At 34.8% G+C, this 13632-nt stretch overlaps 1 protein-coding gene across 4 annotated transcripts in view; it reads left to right on the forward strand.

Moving 5' to 3' along the window:
- Positions 1-13632, forward strand: part of IPCEF1 (interaction protein for cytohesin exchange factors 1) — a 176583-nt gene that overhangs the window by 26286 nt on the left and 136665 nt on the right. The window lies entirely within an intron of this gene.

Here is a 13632-nt window from a genome sequence, read left to right on the forward strand (position 1 = left end):
TTACCAATAGGTCAAATGGCTCACAGGGTGTGAAGTATGAAAAGTCGTGGTTCCTGATAATTTTGTGGTATTTGTTCTACATATGAATTAATGAAATTGCAGCAGGGTTTTCTTGTTGGGAACCGCATCTTTTAAATATAGAAACAAAGGAATCCTTTAAGGTTCACCTTTAGCTAGTAGACTGTAGGAGATGCTGTGTCAAACTTTGGGACTAAGCAAGGCTATTTTTGCCCCTGAAAGCCTTGGAAGTAAGGTGTAGTGATAAAAGTGAAGAGATAATCAGACCTTAGGAAGACCTGGCTCCGTAGCTGAACATACTGGTGAGGGCACTGTAAGAGAAAATGCTTGGATTGGTTTTAGAGTTGCATCCAAAACACTGTCTTGGGCAGAGTGCTAGTTGAAATAGAGGCTATCATTTTAAAAGTCCTGTTGGTATTCTGTTAAAAAGGAGGCTGTTTCCCATCACAGTTTGTTTTGGAAGAATGATTTGGATTGAATCTCCTTTGTCCTGTCCTTAAAAAAAAAAAACTGGATTCGGCACTTGTTGTTACTGGTTTTGCTGCGTTCTATCAGAGAGGATTATCCTTATGAGGAAGTAGTCTGGTTGGTAATACTGAATTTCAATTTTTCTAAGCCCGCACGGATTTAGTTTCTTCACTTTCTTCTTGCCAGGGGACAAGAGCACGCTCCTTGCAACAGAGGTATGTTGTGCTATAATTCTTACAGAGGGAAGCTTCAGGTTAGCAAGAAAAATAAGAAATTTTCACAGCATGGATTCCAGAGTGGGACCAGGAAGTACTGTGGAGTTTGCTGAGAGGAAAACAAAGATTCAGGACTGAGACTTGTCCTGACTTGAGCTCAGATTATACTTTCCTCTGACGTCAGGAGATCTCTTAATTAGCAGAGAAGAATTGTCAGGAAATCTTTTTGTCAGTTGCTTCCTCAGTCTTTGGAGGCGTTTAAACTTTCTTAACACAGGCTGGTTCACACTGTTTGGCAATCGAATGGGTAGGGAACCTGTGAGAAATAATTTATTTCCTTTTTTGCATGACTGATCTAGGAAGTCATGACCAAGTTGTTCATGTGAATAGTTACTTAAAAATATTACTCTTAGTTGTTTTTTAAAGAAGTTAATTTTTAAACTTTTTTCCTATTTCCTAGAAAAATTAGAACCTAAACTAACACTTTTTTGTTTGGTCTGGTGTCTAAGATTATTTCTTTCTGTCATCTTCTGAGACTTATGCTTATGCCTTGAAAAAAGATTTAAAATAGTTTTTCTTGCTATTTACAATGCAGCAGTCAGCCTTTTATGTTGCGTATAACTCCATATCACGTTAAACAATCATAAAGCTTACATTGGAATTCAATAATAGCTGATTATTATTTATTTGGCTGTGTTTCAGATAATTCAATGGCATAGAATGTTTAAATTTCTCAATTTTCCTGAAGTGAGATCAAGAATCTAGAATGATAAAGTAAAACGGGAACCTTGAACATCATCTGGTCTCAACTAAGATTTTAGACATGGGAACACTAAAGCTGAAGAGAATCTGAGTCTTAAATGAAGTGGCAGGGCCAACTCATGGCCGAGAGAAGGGAGAAAGAAAGAGAGGCTCAAAAGTTAAGTAAACTTCTTCATGGAAGTATTTCTTAGGGCTGCTAATATGCTCACGTGCATTATAAATCTCCAACGTGGGGAAAATTTTTAATTGTGAGGAAATTTAATAAGCAGCATTTCCCAGTTATTGACCAAGGGACCCCTTTTTGACAGAGCATTGAGTAAGCCTAGTGTTCATCAGCCATACTTCAGAAATATTGTTCTTTAGCTTATCCCATCTTTTAACTAAAATATGTATTCTTTGTAAGTGAAACAAAGTCTTAACAGTGGTAATTTTACATTTTGTTAGCATAGTTGTTCTATACCTGGAGAAAAAGACAGAGAGATGCAAAGGAAATGAGAACTCAGGACACCGATGGGAACTGTATGTATATGGGTGACAGTAAAAGCCTTTGAGATTTGGGATTGCTTTTGTCCTGAATCTTCAGGATATAACTTAGATTTAAATCCTAAAACAATGAATTAACTGGTAAGGAAGTGAAAGGCTTCTTAACTCTCAATAGATAAACCATAAAATGTTGGCAGAGTGATTAGAAATGTTTTGTTGTAAGGAGAGCAAAATTCTTAAATGATATGGATATAACTGAAGGTATGAACATGAACTTCTTCTCACTTCTCATTCAACAAGGCCTATCCAAATAATGATGAGAATTGTGTCAGTTCCAAAGAATGTGTTCCTATAGTTACCATTTTATGTAAAACTAAATAGATTCACTTGTGTTAAAAAAAGTCACATCCAAAGAAAACATCGTGAAGTTATAGTCAAAATTACTAGATTGAACAGAATTCATTTGAAACTTTTATTATCCGTCCCCCAGGGGCATGTTAGAGCTGTGAGGACAGACATTTATATCAGTGGCCCTGACTTGTATTCCCAGCACTTAAAATAGTGATTGGCGGAAAGTAGATACTCAGTAAATATTTGCTGGATGAAATAATTTAGTTTATTTTATCAACTAGTTATTTTTTATTGAAAAGGTAATGCGGACATACATTTAATAATTTAAATATCATAAAAGAACACACAATGGAAAGTTATTTTTACTCCTCACTCAAGCCTTTCAGGCTCCCACCAGCGAAGCAACCACTGTAACCACTTTGTACAATGTTCTTCTAGAATGTTCTATGCATATTTACACATACATATATGTGTGTATATGGGTGTATATATATATATATATATATATATATACACACATGCATAATTATTTTTACACAGGTAAAGGCATACTATGTAGATTGTTCTACCTCGATTTTTTTCTGCTTAAATATCTATCTTAACAGCATATATTTTAAGAATTGTCTTCTGATAAATGAAAAGTTATATCTCATTGACATTTTATTTTTCATCTTTTTAAGATTGAGATTGACTGTCTTTTCATATGTTATAAACCACTTGTGTTTCTTTTCTGTGAACTGCCTGTAAGTTCTTTGTCAATTTTTCTATTGGTTTAATGGTCTTTTATAACTGATTTGTAAGATGCCTTTATGTATTAAGGAAATGAGCTCATTGTCATATGTGTTGAACTATTTTTCCCAGTTGATCATTTGTCTTTTGACTTTGTATGGTATTTTTTCTGAGCAGAAAAAAACTTTTATGGAGTCACATTCACTAATCTTTTTGGAATTTGGGTTTTGTGTATTGCTTAGAAAAGCCTTCTTATCTTGAAAAGGAAATACATTTTCCTATATTTACTTCTAATAGTTTTATTATTTTATTTTATGTATTCAAATCTTTGATTCACCTGAAATTTATTTTAATGAAAGGTAGCTTTATTAGATGTTTTTCACATGGCTAGTCAATTGCATCAGACATATCGCTCCTCTTGATTTGAAATGCCAACAGTTTCATATTCTAAATTTCAATGTATTTAAACATTCATTCAAAAAATAACTGTTGGGGCTGGCCCCATGGTCGAGTGGTTAGGTTCGCGCGCTACGCTGCAGGTGGCCCAGTGTTTTGTTGGTTTGAGTCCTGGCCGCGGACATGGCACTGCTCATCAAACCACGCTGAGGCAGCATCCCACATGCCACAACTGGAGGGACCCACAAGAATATACAACTATGTGCTGGAGGGCTTTGGGGAGAAAAGGGAGAAAAATAAAATCTTTAAAAAAAAATAACTGTTATTATGGAAAATTTCAAACTTATAAAAGTAGATAGTGAGTAGTAAGGAAGATGAGTCAATAGGCAAGATTTTAACATTTTTGGCCTTATCTAAGCCTAGAAATTTTCACTTCTTTCAGTCTAACAACTTCAGCTGTATAACTTGGAAATAGCAAGAATATTTTGTTTAAAACTGAGCCCTCACGCTGCTCCCAACAAAATAAAACAACTAACCGTCTCCACAAAGGGGGACTTAAAAGTTCCCATAGTTTTTAAATGCCAAAACAGTGATGACGGCAGAGGGGAAAATATCCAACAATTTAATTCTTGTTCCATCCTTGCTGTCTTTCTGTTACTCAGTGCTCTGCATCTTGGGGACGACTGCAATCATTTGGAAGAATGTGACTCCCTAAAGAACAGCGTCAACAGAAATCATTTAGTCAATTTCCTAAGAGCTAAATGGATTCCTAAATTTTTTCAGTATATTTATGAATAGAAGCTACTGCTTGGGTGAAAGTACGTATACATGAGCATACTTTGTTATTTTGCAGTTCTGGCAATATTTTTATTTTTATCTTAATCATTTTTCAATATACACATAGCTAGATTTGGTGAACTGAAGGAATAGGCAGTGTCAACATATGTTGCATTAAAATATAATTATTCACAGAGAATGAGAAGGCAAGCCACAGTCTTGGGGAAAATATTTACAAAAGACATATCTGATAAAATACTATTATTCAAAATATACAAGGAACTCTTAAAACTCAACAAAAAGAAAATGAACAACACAATTTAAAAAGTGGCAAAAAGGTCCGAACACACACCTCATCAAAGATCCGGATGACACATAAGCACGTGAAAGATGCTTAACATGTTATATTAGAGAAACACAAATTAAAACAACGAGATACCGCTACACATCTATTAGAATGGCCAAAATCTGAAACACTGACAACACCAAATGCCAGTGAGGATGTGGAGCAACAGGAACTCTCAAACTTTGCTGGTGGAAATGCAAAACAGTATGGCCATTTTTGGAAAATAGTTTGGTGGTTTCTCACAAAACTAAACATACTCTTTCCATACTATCCAGTAATCATGCTCCTTGGTATTTACCCAAAGGAGTTGAAAACTTATGTTCACAAAAAAACCTGCACACAGATGCTTACAGCAACTTTATTCTCCGTTGCCCAAACTTGGAAGCAACCAAGATGTCCTTTAGCAGGTGAATGGATAAATAAAGTGGTATATCCAGACAATGGAATATTGTTCAGTGCTAAAAAAAGATCGGTGGCTGCCAGGGGTTGTGGGGAGGGAAGGGTGAATAGGTGAAGCTCATAGGATTTTTAGGGCAGTGAACCTATTCTGTGTGATACTATAATGGTGGACGCATGTCATTATAGGTTTATGAAAACCCACAGAATGTACAATACCAATGGAAACTATGGACTTTGGATGATAAAGATGTGTCAGTGTAGGTTCAGATATTGTAACAAATGTGCCACTCTGACGTGGGATGTCCATGGTGGGGGAGGCTGTGCATATGTAGAGGTGGGGAGTATACGGGGAGTATATGGGAGCACTTTCTCCTCAATTTTGCTGTGAACCTGAAATTGCTCTAAAAAATAAAGTCTATTAAAAAATATAGCCATTGAGATTTGCTTAAGTTTTGACACTGAGGTTATATTATTGGCAAACTTATTTTTATGAAAAGTCAGGAAATTTGGTGCCTGGCACATAGTAGGTACTCAGTAAAAGATTGCTGTATGATGTGTTTCATGATAGATTATATCAGACATCGAATCAGCTCTTCACAAAATTCTGTGTGGAATTGGAGAACTTGTTTTCTGAAATAAACTGCCACAAGGGGTTCACATAACCCCAGGATTAGTAAGCATTATTAAGAGCACTGGAAATCGTCTTCTGGCTAGAGGTTTGACTTGTCTGTTCTACCTGCTCAAGGGGTGTTTCAGAGAAATGAAATCCTGTTACTGTGCTGTTTATAATCCTCCACTTAAATAAATTGCAAACACCTGACCTGAGCCTACAAGGATGCATGTGGTCCGGCCCCAGCCTGCCTCTGACTTCATGTTTTACACTATCCCTCTCATTCACTCTGTTCTAGCCACACTGGCCTTCCTTCTGTTTCTCAAATTTAGGGAGGGTAATCTCATACAAGGATGTTAGAAAAAAATCCCAGTTTTCCTGAGGTATAATTGAGGTTTAATAAATGGCACATTTTGGGGCCAGCCCACTTGCATGTTGGTTAAGGTCAGCATGCTCCCCTTTGGCAGCCCAGGTTCAGTTCCTGGGTGTGGACCTAAACCACTCATTGGCGGCCATGCTGTGGCAGTGACCCACACACAAGATAGTGGAATATTGGCACAGATATTAGCTCAGGGCGAATCTTCCTCAGCAAAAGAAAAGAAAAGAGAAGGGCACATTTACATTTTAAAATGTACAGTTTGATAAGTTTTGACATACATCTACACTCATGAAACCATAACCACAATCAAGAAAATGTAGCCCCTCTCTCCAACCGTTCCCTGTTTTCCACATCCTCAGGCAACCATTGATCTCCTTTATATTACCATAGATTATTTTTCATTTTCTAAGATTTTATGTACTGTTCTTTGACTTATTTCACTCACCATAATTATTTTGAGATTCATCCACGTTGTTACATTTATTGATAACTTATTTTATTTGCTTTATTTATACAATGAGCAATAATCGATTGTATGGGTATACCATAATTTGTTTATCCATTCACTCACTGGTGGCTATTTAGGCTGTTTCCTGGCTATTTCAAATAAAGCTGCTACGTACATTTAGGTACAGATCTTTGAACATATATACCTCCTTTCATTTTTATTGGATTAATATTCAGGAGTAGAATGTCTGAGTTGTAGTAGATGTATATTTCACTTTTTAAGCAACTGTCAAACTGTTTTCCAAAGTAATTGAACCATTTTGTATTCCTACCAGTATGTGTGAGAGTTCCATTTGCTTCATGTCTTCATTAATGCTTGATATGATCAATGTTTTTAATTTTCACCATTCTAAGAAGTATGTAGGGATAACATTGTACTTTAAATTTTCACTTCTCTAATGACTAATGATACTGAACATCGTTTCATATGTTTATTTGACATCTGTCTTCTTTTGTGAAGCATTATCACCTTTTTTGCCCTTTTTCTTCTTCTGCTCCCCATAGCCCCCCCAGTACATGGTTGTATATTCTAGTTGTAGGTCCTTCTGGTTCTGCTATGTGAGACTCCACCTCAACATGGCCTGATGAGCGGTGCCATGTCCGTGCCCAGGTTATGACCCAGTGAAACCCTGGGCCCCCGAAGTGAAGCTTGCGAACTTAACCACTCAGCCATGGGGCTGGCCCCTTGCCCATTTTTTATTGGGTTGTTTGTTTTCTTTTTATTGAGTATTGAGAGATCTTTAGATATTCTGGATATGAGCACTTTGTCATATAAATATGATTTTCAAATGTTCTCTTCCAGAGAGTAGCTTGATATTTCATTCTCTTAAAAGTGAATTTCGAGGAGAAGTTCTTAATTCTGATAAAATCTCCTATATTTCCGTCTAGAAGTTTCATAGTTGCAGATTTTACGTTTAACTCTATTATCCATTTTGAGTTAATTTTGTATACAGAGCAAGACATGGATCAGTTTTTTTTTTTTTTGCATATAGATATCTAATTGTTCCATCACTATTCATTGATAAGATGATCCTTTCACTACTCAACTGCTTTTATATCTTTGCCAAAAATCAGTTGACCATACATGTATAGGTTTATTTCTGGACTCTGCTTCATTATGTATTTATCTATATTCATGTCAAACCACACTGTCTTGATTACTGTAGCTTTATAATGAATCCTGAATCAAGTATGTGGGTCCATTGTTGTTGTTATTGTTTTAAAGTTGTTGACTGATATATGAGTTTATTTCGGAATTCTCTTCCATATCGGTAATCTATTTGTCTTTTCATGAATTGATTTTGATTGGAAATGAATTGAGCATACTGACCAATTTGCAGAAAATTGACATCTGAACAATAATAAACCTTCTGATCCATGGCCATGGTACCTCTCCATTAATTTCGATCTCCTGTAGATCTTCTCTCAGCAATATTTAGCAGTTTTCATTGTAGAGATCTTGCATGTATTTGTTAAAGTTATCCCTAAGTATTGTTTGATGGTATTGTAAAGGGGAATTTTTAAATTTTATTTTTTTGAATTAAGTTTTGCTACTGCATAGAAATATAATTGAATTTTATATTAATCTTTTATCTTGTGACTATGCTAAATTCCATGATTACTCCTAAGGGTTTTTTAAAGAAGATTTGTTAGGATTTTCTATATGGATTCTTAGGATTTCCCAGGTTATCTTTTGTTTTTTAAAAAGATAATCCTTAAGATTTTCTTTAGGAGATCGTTTTACTTCTTCCTTTCCAAGTCTGAAAATCTTTTAATTTTTTTCCTCTTACCTTATTGCTAGTACTGGCTAGTACAAGGATAAATAGAAGTAGAGAGATAAGGAAACCTTAGCTTTGTTCCCAACTATAGGGAAGTGTTTAATATTTTACCATAAATATGATGTTATTTGTAAGTTCTTTTGTAGATGGCCTTTTATTAGATAAAGTTCCCTTCTATTACCTGTAAGCCTTGAAGTTTCTTGTTGGTTTTTAGCCATGAATGGGTCTTGAATTTTGGCAAATGCACTTTCTGCATCTTTTGAGATGATCATATGGTTTTCTCCTTTTCTTCTGTTAATATAGTGATTTATATTGATTGGTTTTCAAATGTTAAGCCTGGAATAAACTCCCCACAGTCATGATATAGGATCCTTTTTATATACTGCTGGATTTAATTTGCCGCTATTTTTTTAAGAACTTTTGCATCTATGTCCATGAGGATATGGGTCTACAAATCTCTCCTTACAATGTCTATGTCAGGTTTTATTATCAGGGTCTGCAGTCCTCATAAAAAGAGTTGGGAACTATTCCCTCCTCTACCTTCTGAATGGTTTTATAAGGTTCCTTGGCTCTTTTGGATGCTCATTATGCTTTACTTCTCCAGAAGTTGAGAGAGAAATTTAAATATGCATATTATCCTCTTTCCTGAAATGTCCATCAACCATGTAATAAAAGTTCATGCCTAAAAAATTTTGGCATCAACTGTAGATTTTATTTATCCACATGTTACTTACCTTCTCCTAAAACTAGCACAGACATTGGAAATATCGGAACAGCGAACCAAAACTGATACTCATTCATGTATATGTATTTTTTTATTTGTTTGAGAAAATATATAGTATCCTAGGAAATGATTCTCTGAGTATACAGTGTGACAGCTAGGTTTAAGCAACTTATATTATTTCATAAAATAGAGTCTCTCAAAATAGTACATCTAAAAATCTACGGTTTTCCTTTTTAATCAGTGTGACAAGAATTAAAAACATTAAGGATTCTTTAAATTCTCAGATGCACCAAAAGCTTTATTAGAGCCAGGTTTTCTAGGCTTCTTGAAAATAAAGCTTTTCCTCAGGCTGTTGAGGCCAATTTGACTCATTTCAGTCTCATCTCTTTTCATTTCATCCAATCACTTTCTCTCCAGAGCGTAATGAGCTGTGAAGTGGCCAAAAGATAAACAGGGAAGAGAAAAGAAAACAATCAAGGTCTTGAATTAGATACAAATTGGGAAAATAAGTTTCAAAATAGTTGAAAATAATCATTCCTTTTACTTTTGCTTCTTTGGTATGTATGAACTATGGTCACCTTCTAGGATTTATAATTCAGTGAGGAGTTTCTGTTTTCATTCTTTTTCACTTTCCTTTGTTATTGCTTATGATAACAACATGTGAATAAAAATGAGAAAACAGATTTGTGGATTAAAATCTAAAACAAGAGAATGAAATTCAGACCAGCTCAATTTATTCTAAATCAGTGTTCTGAAACGAATACTCTCATGATTTAACTATGCTTTATATTACTGGAAAATGTATGAATTTAGAATATGATTGATTTTGTCAAACAGACAGGGAAGAACTAGAATGGTACTTGTGTTGTGATTTGAAATTTTGAAGACCTAGGAAGGATTACCTCTTGAAAGCCAAGAATTTCCTTTTATTTTTGTATTTGGAAAGCCCGTGCTTGAAGTTGTGCATGTGGAACATGAAGAATTCAGGCATGTTTCCATCAGCAGAGACTTTATTCAGATGCAGCCTTGCTAACCTTGGAGTACCGCACATGAAGCCAATTGTTGCTTCTGGAGGCTTTTTATTTAAACAGAGTATTTTCCCCTTCGTATCTCAATTTTAGTGTGTGCTTCTCACACACTAGTAAAAATAAGACATGACCCTTGCTTGGGTTAGGCTTGGGAAGTCATGGTTGATAGCAGGAGAGGAAACTGAAGCCAGAGAAGGAAACAGGGCCTGAGAGGGGCCACCTTATCTTCTGTTTTCTTTACATAGAAATGTCTCAACATGAGAGTAGAAACAATATTCTTGCACAAATATATTCAAAAAATGTTTAGTAGGCATATTTTCCAGTCATGTTACGATGAGAAACAGATGTAGATAATGTTAAGTCTTGTACCTTATGTATGTGTGTAAATATTTAACTCGAAAAACAGTCACATGAAAACTACTCTGGACTAATCTTGGAAGCAGGAAGCCACAAATTATAGGTCTGAAATTTACCACGAGTGGCTTCTGAGTCCAGATAAGTAAAACCAAATGAAAAGGATTGGAAAGTTTTATAAATAGTTCATGTTTTTTTGATGGGGGAGGGAAGAGAGAGGATTAAAGAGCATTTTAATGTACTTGAAGTATGATCAGTACATTTAATTATAACCAGAGCGCTAAGAATCATATGATAGGAATTCAGTTATGCATTTGAATCTAGACTATATTAGTTATCAACTTACATAGGAAAAATTACTGTGGAATCATAGCTTATCCTCAATTAGGTTCTAAAGTCAGCACATAAGGCAAAAATTACATATATTCAGACCTGGAAGGCATCCTGTTGGAGACAGATCTGCATTGTTCTACTAACACAGCTGGTGTCGGAAAACATCCCCATATCTTTTATAGGTTCTGGATGATGAGCTTAACTTTAGTTTATGGGCCAAAAGGCAAAAAAAAAAAAAGCAATTATTGACATCAGCAGCATGATGTATGGAAAATACGTCTTTAAAACTAGAAGCACACTGTGATTCTAATCAAGTGGAAATGAAAACAGATTTTGCCTTCCATCTCGCCCACAATCTGGGTCTTATACTCCTTGGTTTATTTGTTTTCAAGTTTAGTTTTCCTTTCATCAAAATAATATTGTCTAATTACCTTCCGTGCTTTAAATTATTTTATTGAAGTATAGTCTCCATATGGCAAAAGGCACAGCTCGTACGTGTTACAGTTCCATGAGTTTTAACGAATGCATATATTCATGTAACCCACACTGTTACCAAGATACGGAATATTTCTATTTGTGCCCTGTTACAGTCAATCCTGCCACTCTCTCCTCTCCCCAGAGGCAACCACAGCTCTGAGTTCTTTCTCCATAGATTAGCTTTTATCTGATTCAGAACTTTCTATCATTGGCATCACATGGTTTGTACTCTTAGTGATCTGGCTTCTTTGGTTCAGCACAATATGTATCAGATTCATTTATGCTGCTGCGAGTATCAGTAATAGATCATTTGTGTTTCTTGCTGTCTATTCAATCATATGAATATATCACAATTTGTTTACCTCTTTTCCTGTTTTTGGACATTTGGGTTGTTTCTAGCTTGAGGCTGTTATAAAGTCACTATGAAAATTCATGGTACAAGTCTTTGTGTGGATGTACATTTTGTTTATTTTTTCTGTTGAGTAAATACAAAAGAGTGGAACTGATGGTAATAGGGCATGTTTTGCTTAACTTGATAAGAAACTGCCAAACCTTAAAAAACAATGGTTGTGCTTTTTTTAGACTCCCGTCAGTAATGACTGAGAGTTCTGGTTGTTCTGCATCTCGCCAACATCTTTTCGTTTTTTGCCATTACAGTAGTATCTCATTGTGGTTTTGTTGCATTTTCCTAATGATTCGCTATGTTGAGCACTATTTCATGTGCTTATTGGCCATTTGTAGATCTTTTGTGAAGCATATATTATGGTCATTTGGCCATTTTTAATTGGCGTATTTGTCATTATATTATTGAGTTGGAAGAATTCTTATATATTGTGGATATAGGTCCCTTGCCTGGTGTATGTTTTGTGACTATTTTCTCCCAGTCTATGGTTTGCTTATTTTGTTAAGGTCATTTTTAACGAGCACAGATTTTAAATTTTTTCTTTTATACTTAGTGATTTCTGTATCCTGGGTAGGAAATCTTTGCGTACCTCAAGATTTCAAAAATATTTCTTTATATTTTCTTCTGGAAGCTTTATATTTTTAACTTTTGTATTTAGGTCTATGAGGTAGGAATTGAAGTTATTTTTTTTTGTATGGGTATCCACTTTATAGCAGTATTATTGAAAAGTCTTTATGCATTGATTTGCTTTGGTGCTTTTGTCAAAAATCAGTTGATTATAAAAGTGTGTATCTATTCTTAACTCTCTTCTGTTCTATTGTCAGTTTGTGTACCCTTATACTCATATCACACTGTCTTGATTGCTACAGCTTTATTGTAGATCTCTTTTAATTTTTCTTAGCGTTTTATAGTTTTTAATGTAGAGGTTTTAGAGATCTTTTGCGAGATTTATCCATAAATATTTTTTGCTTTTGGATGCTATTGTAAATGTATTATTTTTTTTTTTTTTTTATTTATTTTAAAGATTTTTATTTTTTTTCCTTTTTCTCCCCAAAGCCCCCCGGTACATAGTTGTGTATTCTTCGTTGTGGGTTCCTCTAGTTGTGGCATGTGGGACGCTGCCTCAGCGTGGTCTGACGAGCAGTGCCATGTCCGCGCCCAGGATTCGAACCGACGAAACACTGGGCCGCCTGCAGCGGAGCGCGCGAACTTAACCACTCGGCCACGGGGCCAGCCCCGTAAATGTATTATTTTTTAAATATAATTTTCCATTTGTTTGTTACTATTATATAGAAATACTATTGTTTTTGTTTATTGGCTTTGTTTCCTGATGTCTTGCTAAATTCACTTATTAGTTGAGTAGCTGTTTTGTATATTTCTTTGGGTTTTTCTGTGTACATAACCATGCTGTCTGTGAATAAAGATAGTTTTATTTCTTCTTTTTTTAAGATTTATACTTTCTCTTTATTCTTCTTACATTATTACACTGGCTAAACCTACCAGAACAATTTTGAATAAAAATGGTAAGGGTGAATATCCTGGTGGTGTTTCCGATCTTAACTGGTGAGTGGTCTATTTCACCGATAAGTATGATATTGACTATAGCTTTTTGTACATGTTATTTTCAGATTGAAGAAATTTCCTCTACTAATAATTTGCTAACAGTATTTTTTTATGTTATCATGAATGGGTGTTGAGTTTCTTCAAATGCTTTTTCTGAATCTGCTAAGGTAATCATATGGTTATTCTCTTTTATTTTGTCAATGTGCAGAATTATATTGATTAGTTTTCAAAGTGAAAACAAACTTTCATTCTTGGGATATATTATACTTTTATATATTGCTGGATTTTATTTGCCAATATTTTGAAGAGACTTTTGTGTTTGTGTTCAGGTGGGACATTTGCATATAGCATTCTCTTCTTGTAACTTCTCTATTTTGGTAACAGGGTTTGCTAGCCTCATAAAAATAGTTTAGAAGTGTTTCCTCTACCCTTTTGTGGAAAATAGATTTAGTAACCCAGTCTATATCACAGGGTTATTTTGAGAATCAATTGAATGATATATATTAAAGTCTTTAAAACATATATATGATAT

The sequence above is a fragment of the Equus quagga genome, chromosome 8 (genome assembly GCF_021613505.1).
Source record: "Equus quagga isolate Etosha38 chromosome 8, UCLA_HA_Equagga_1.0, whole genome shotgun sequence".
In the NCBI taxonomy this organism is placed as follows: domain Eukaryota; kingdom Metazoa; phylum Chordata; class Mammalia; order Perissodactyla; family Equidae; genus Equus; species Equus quagga.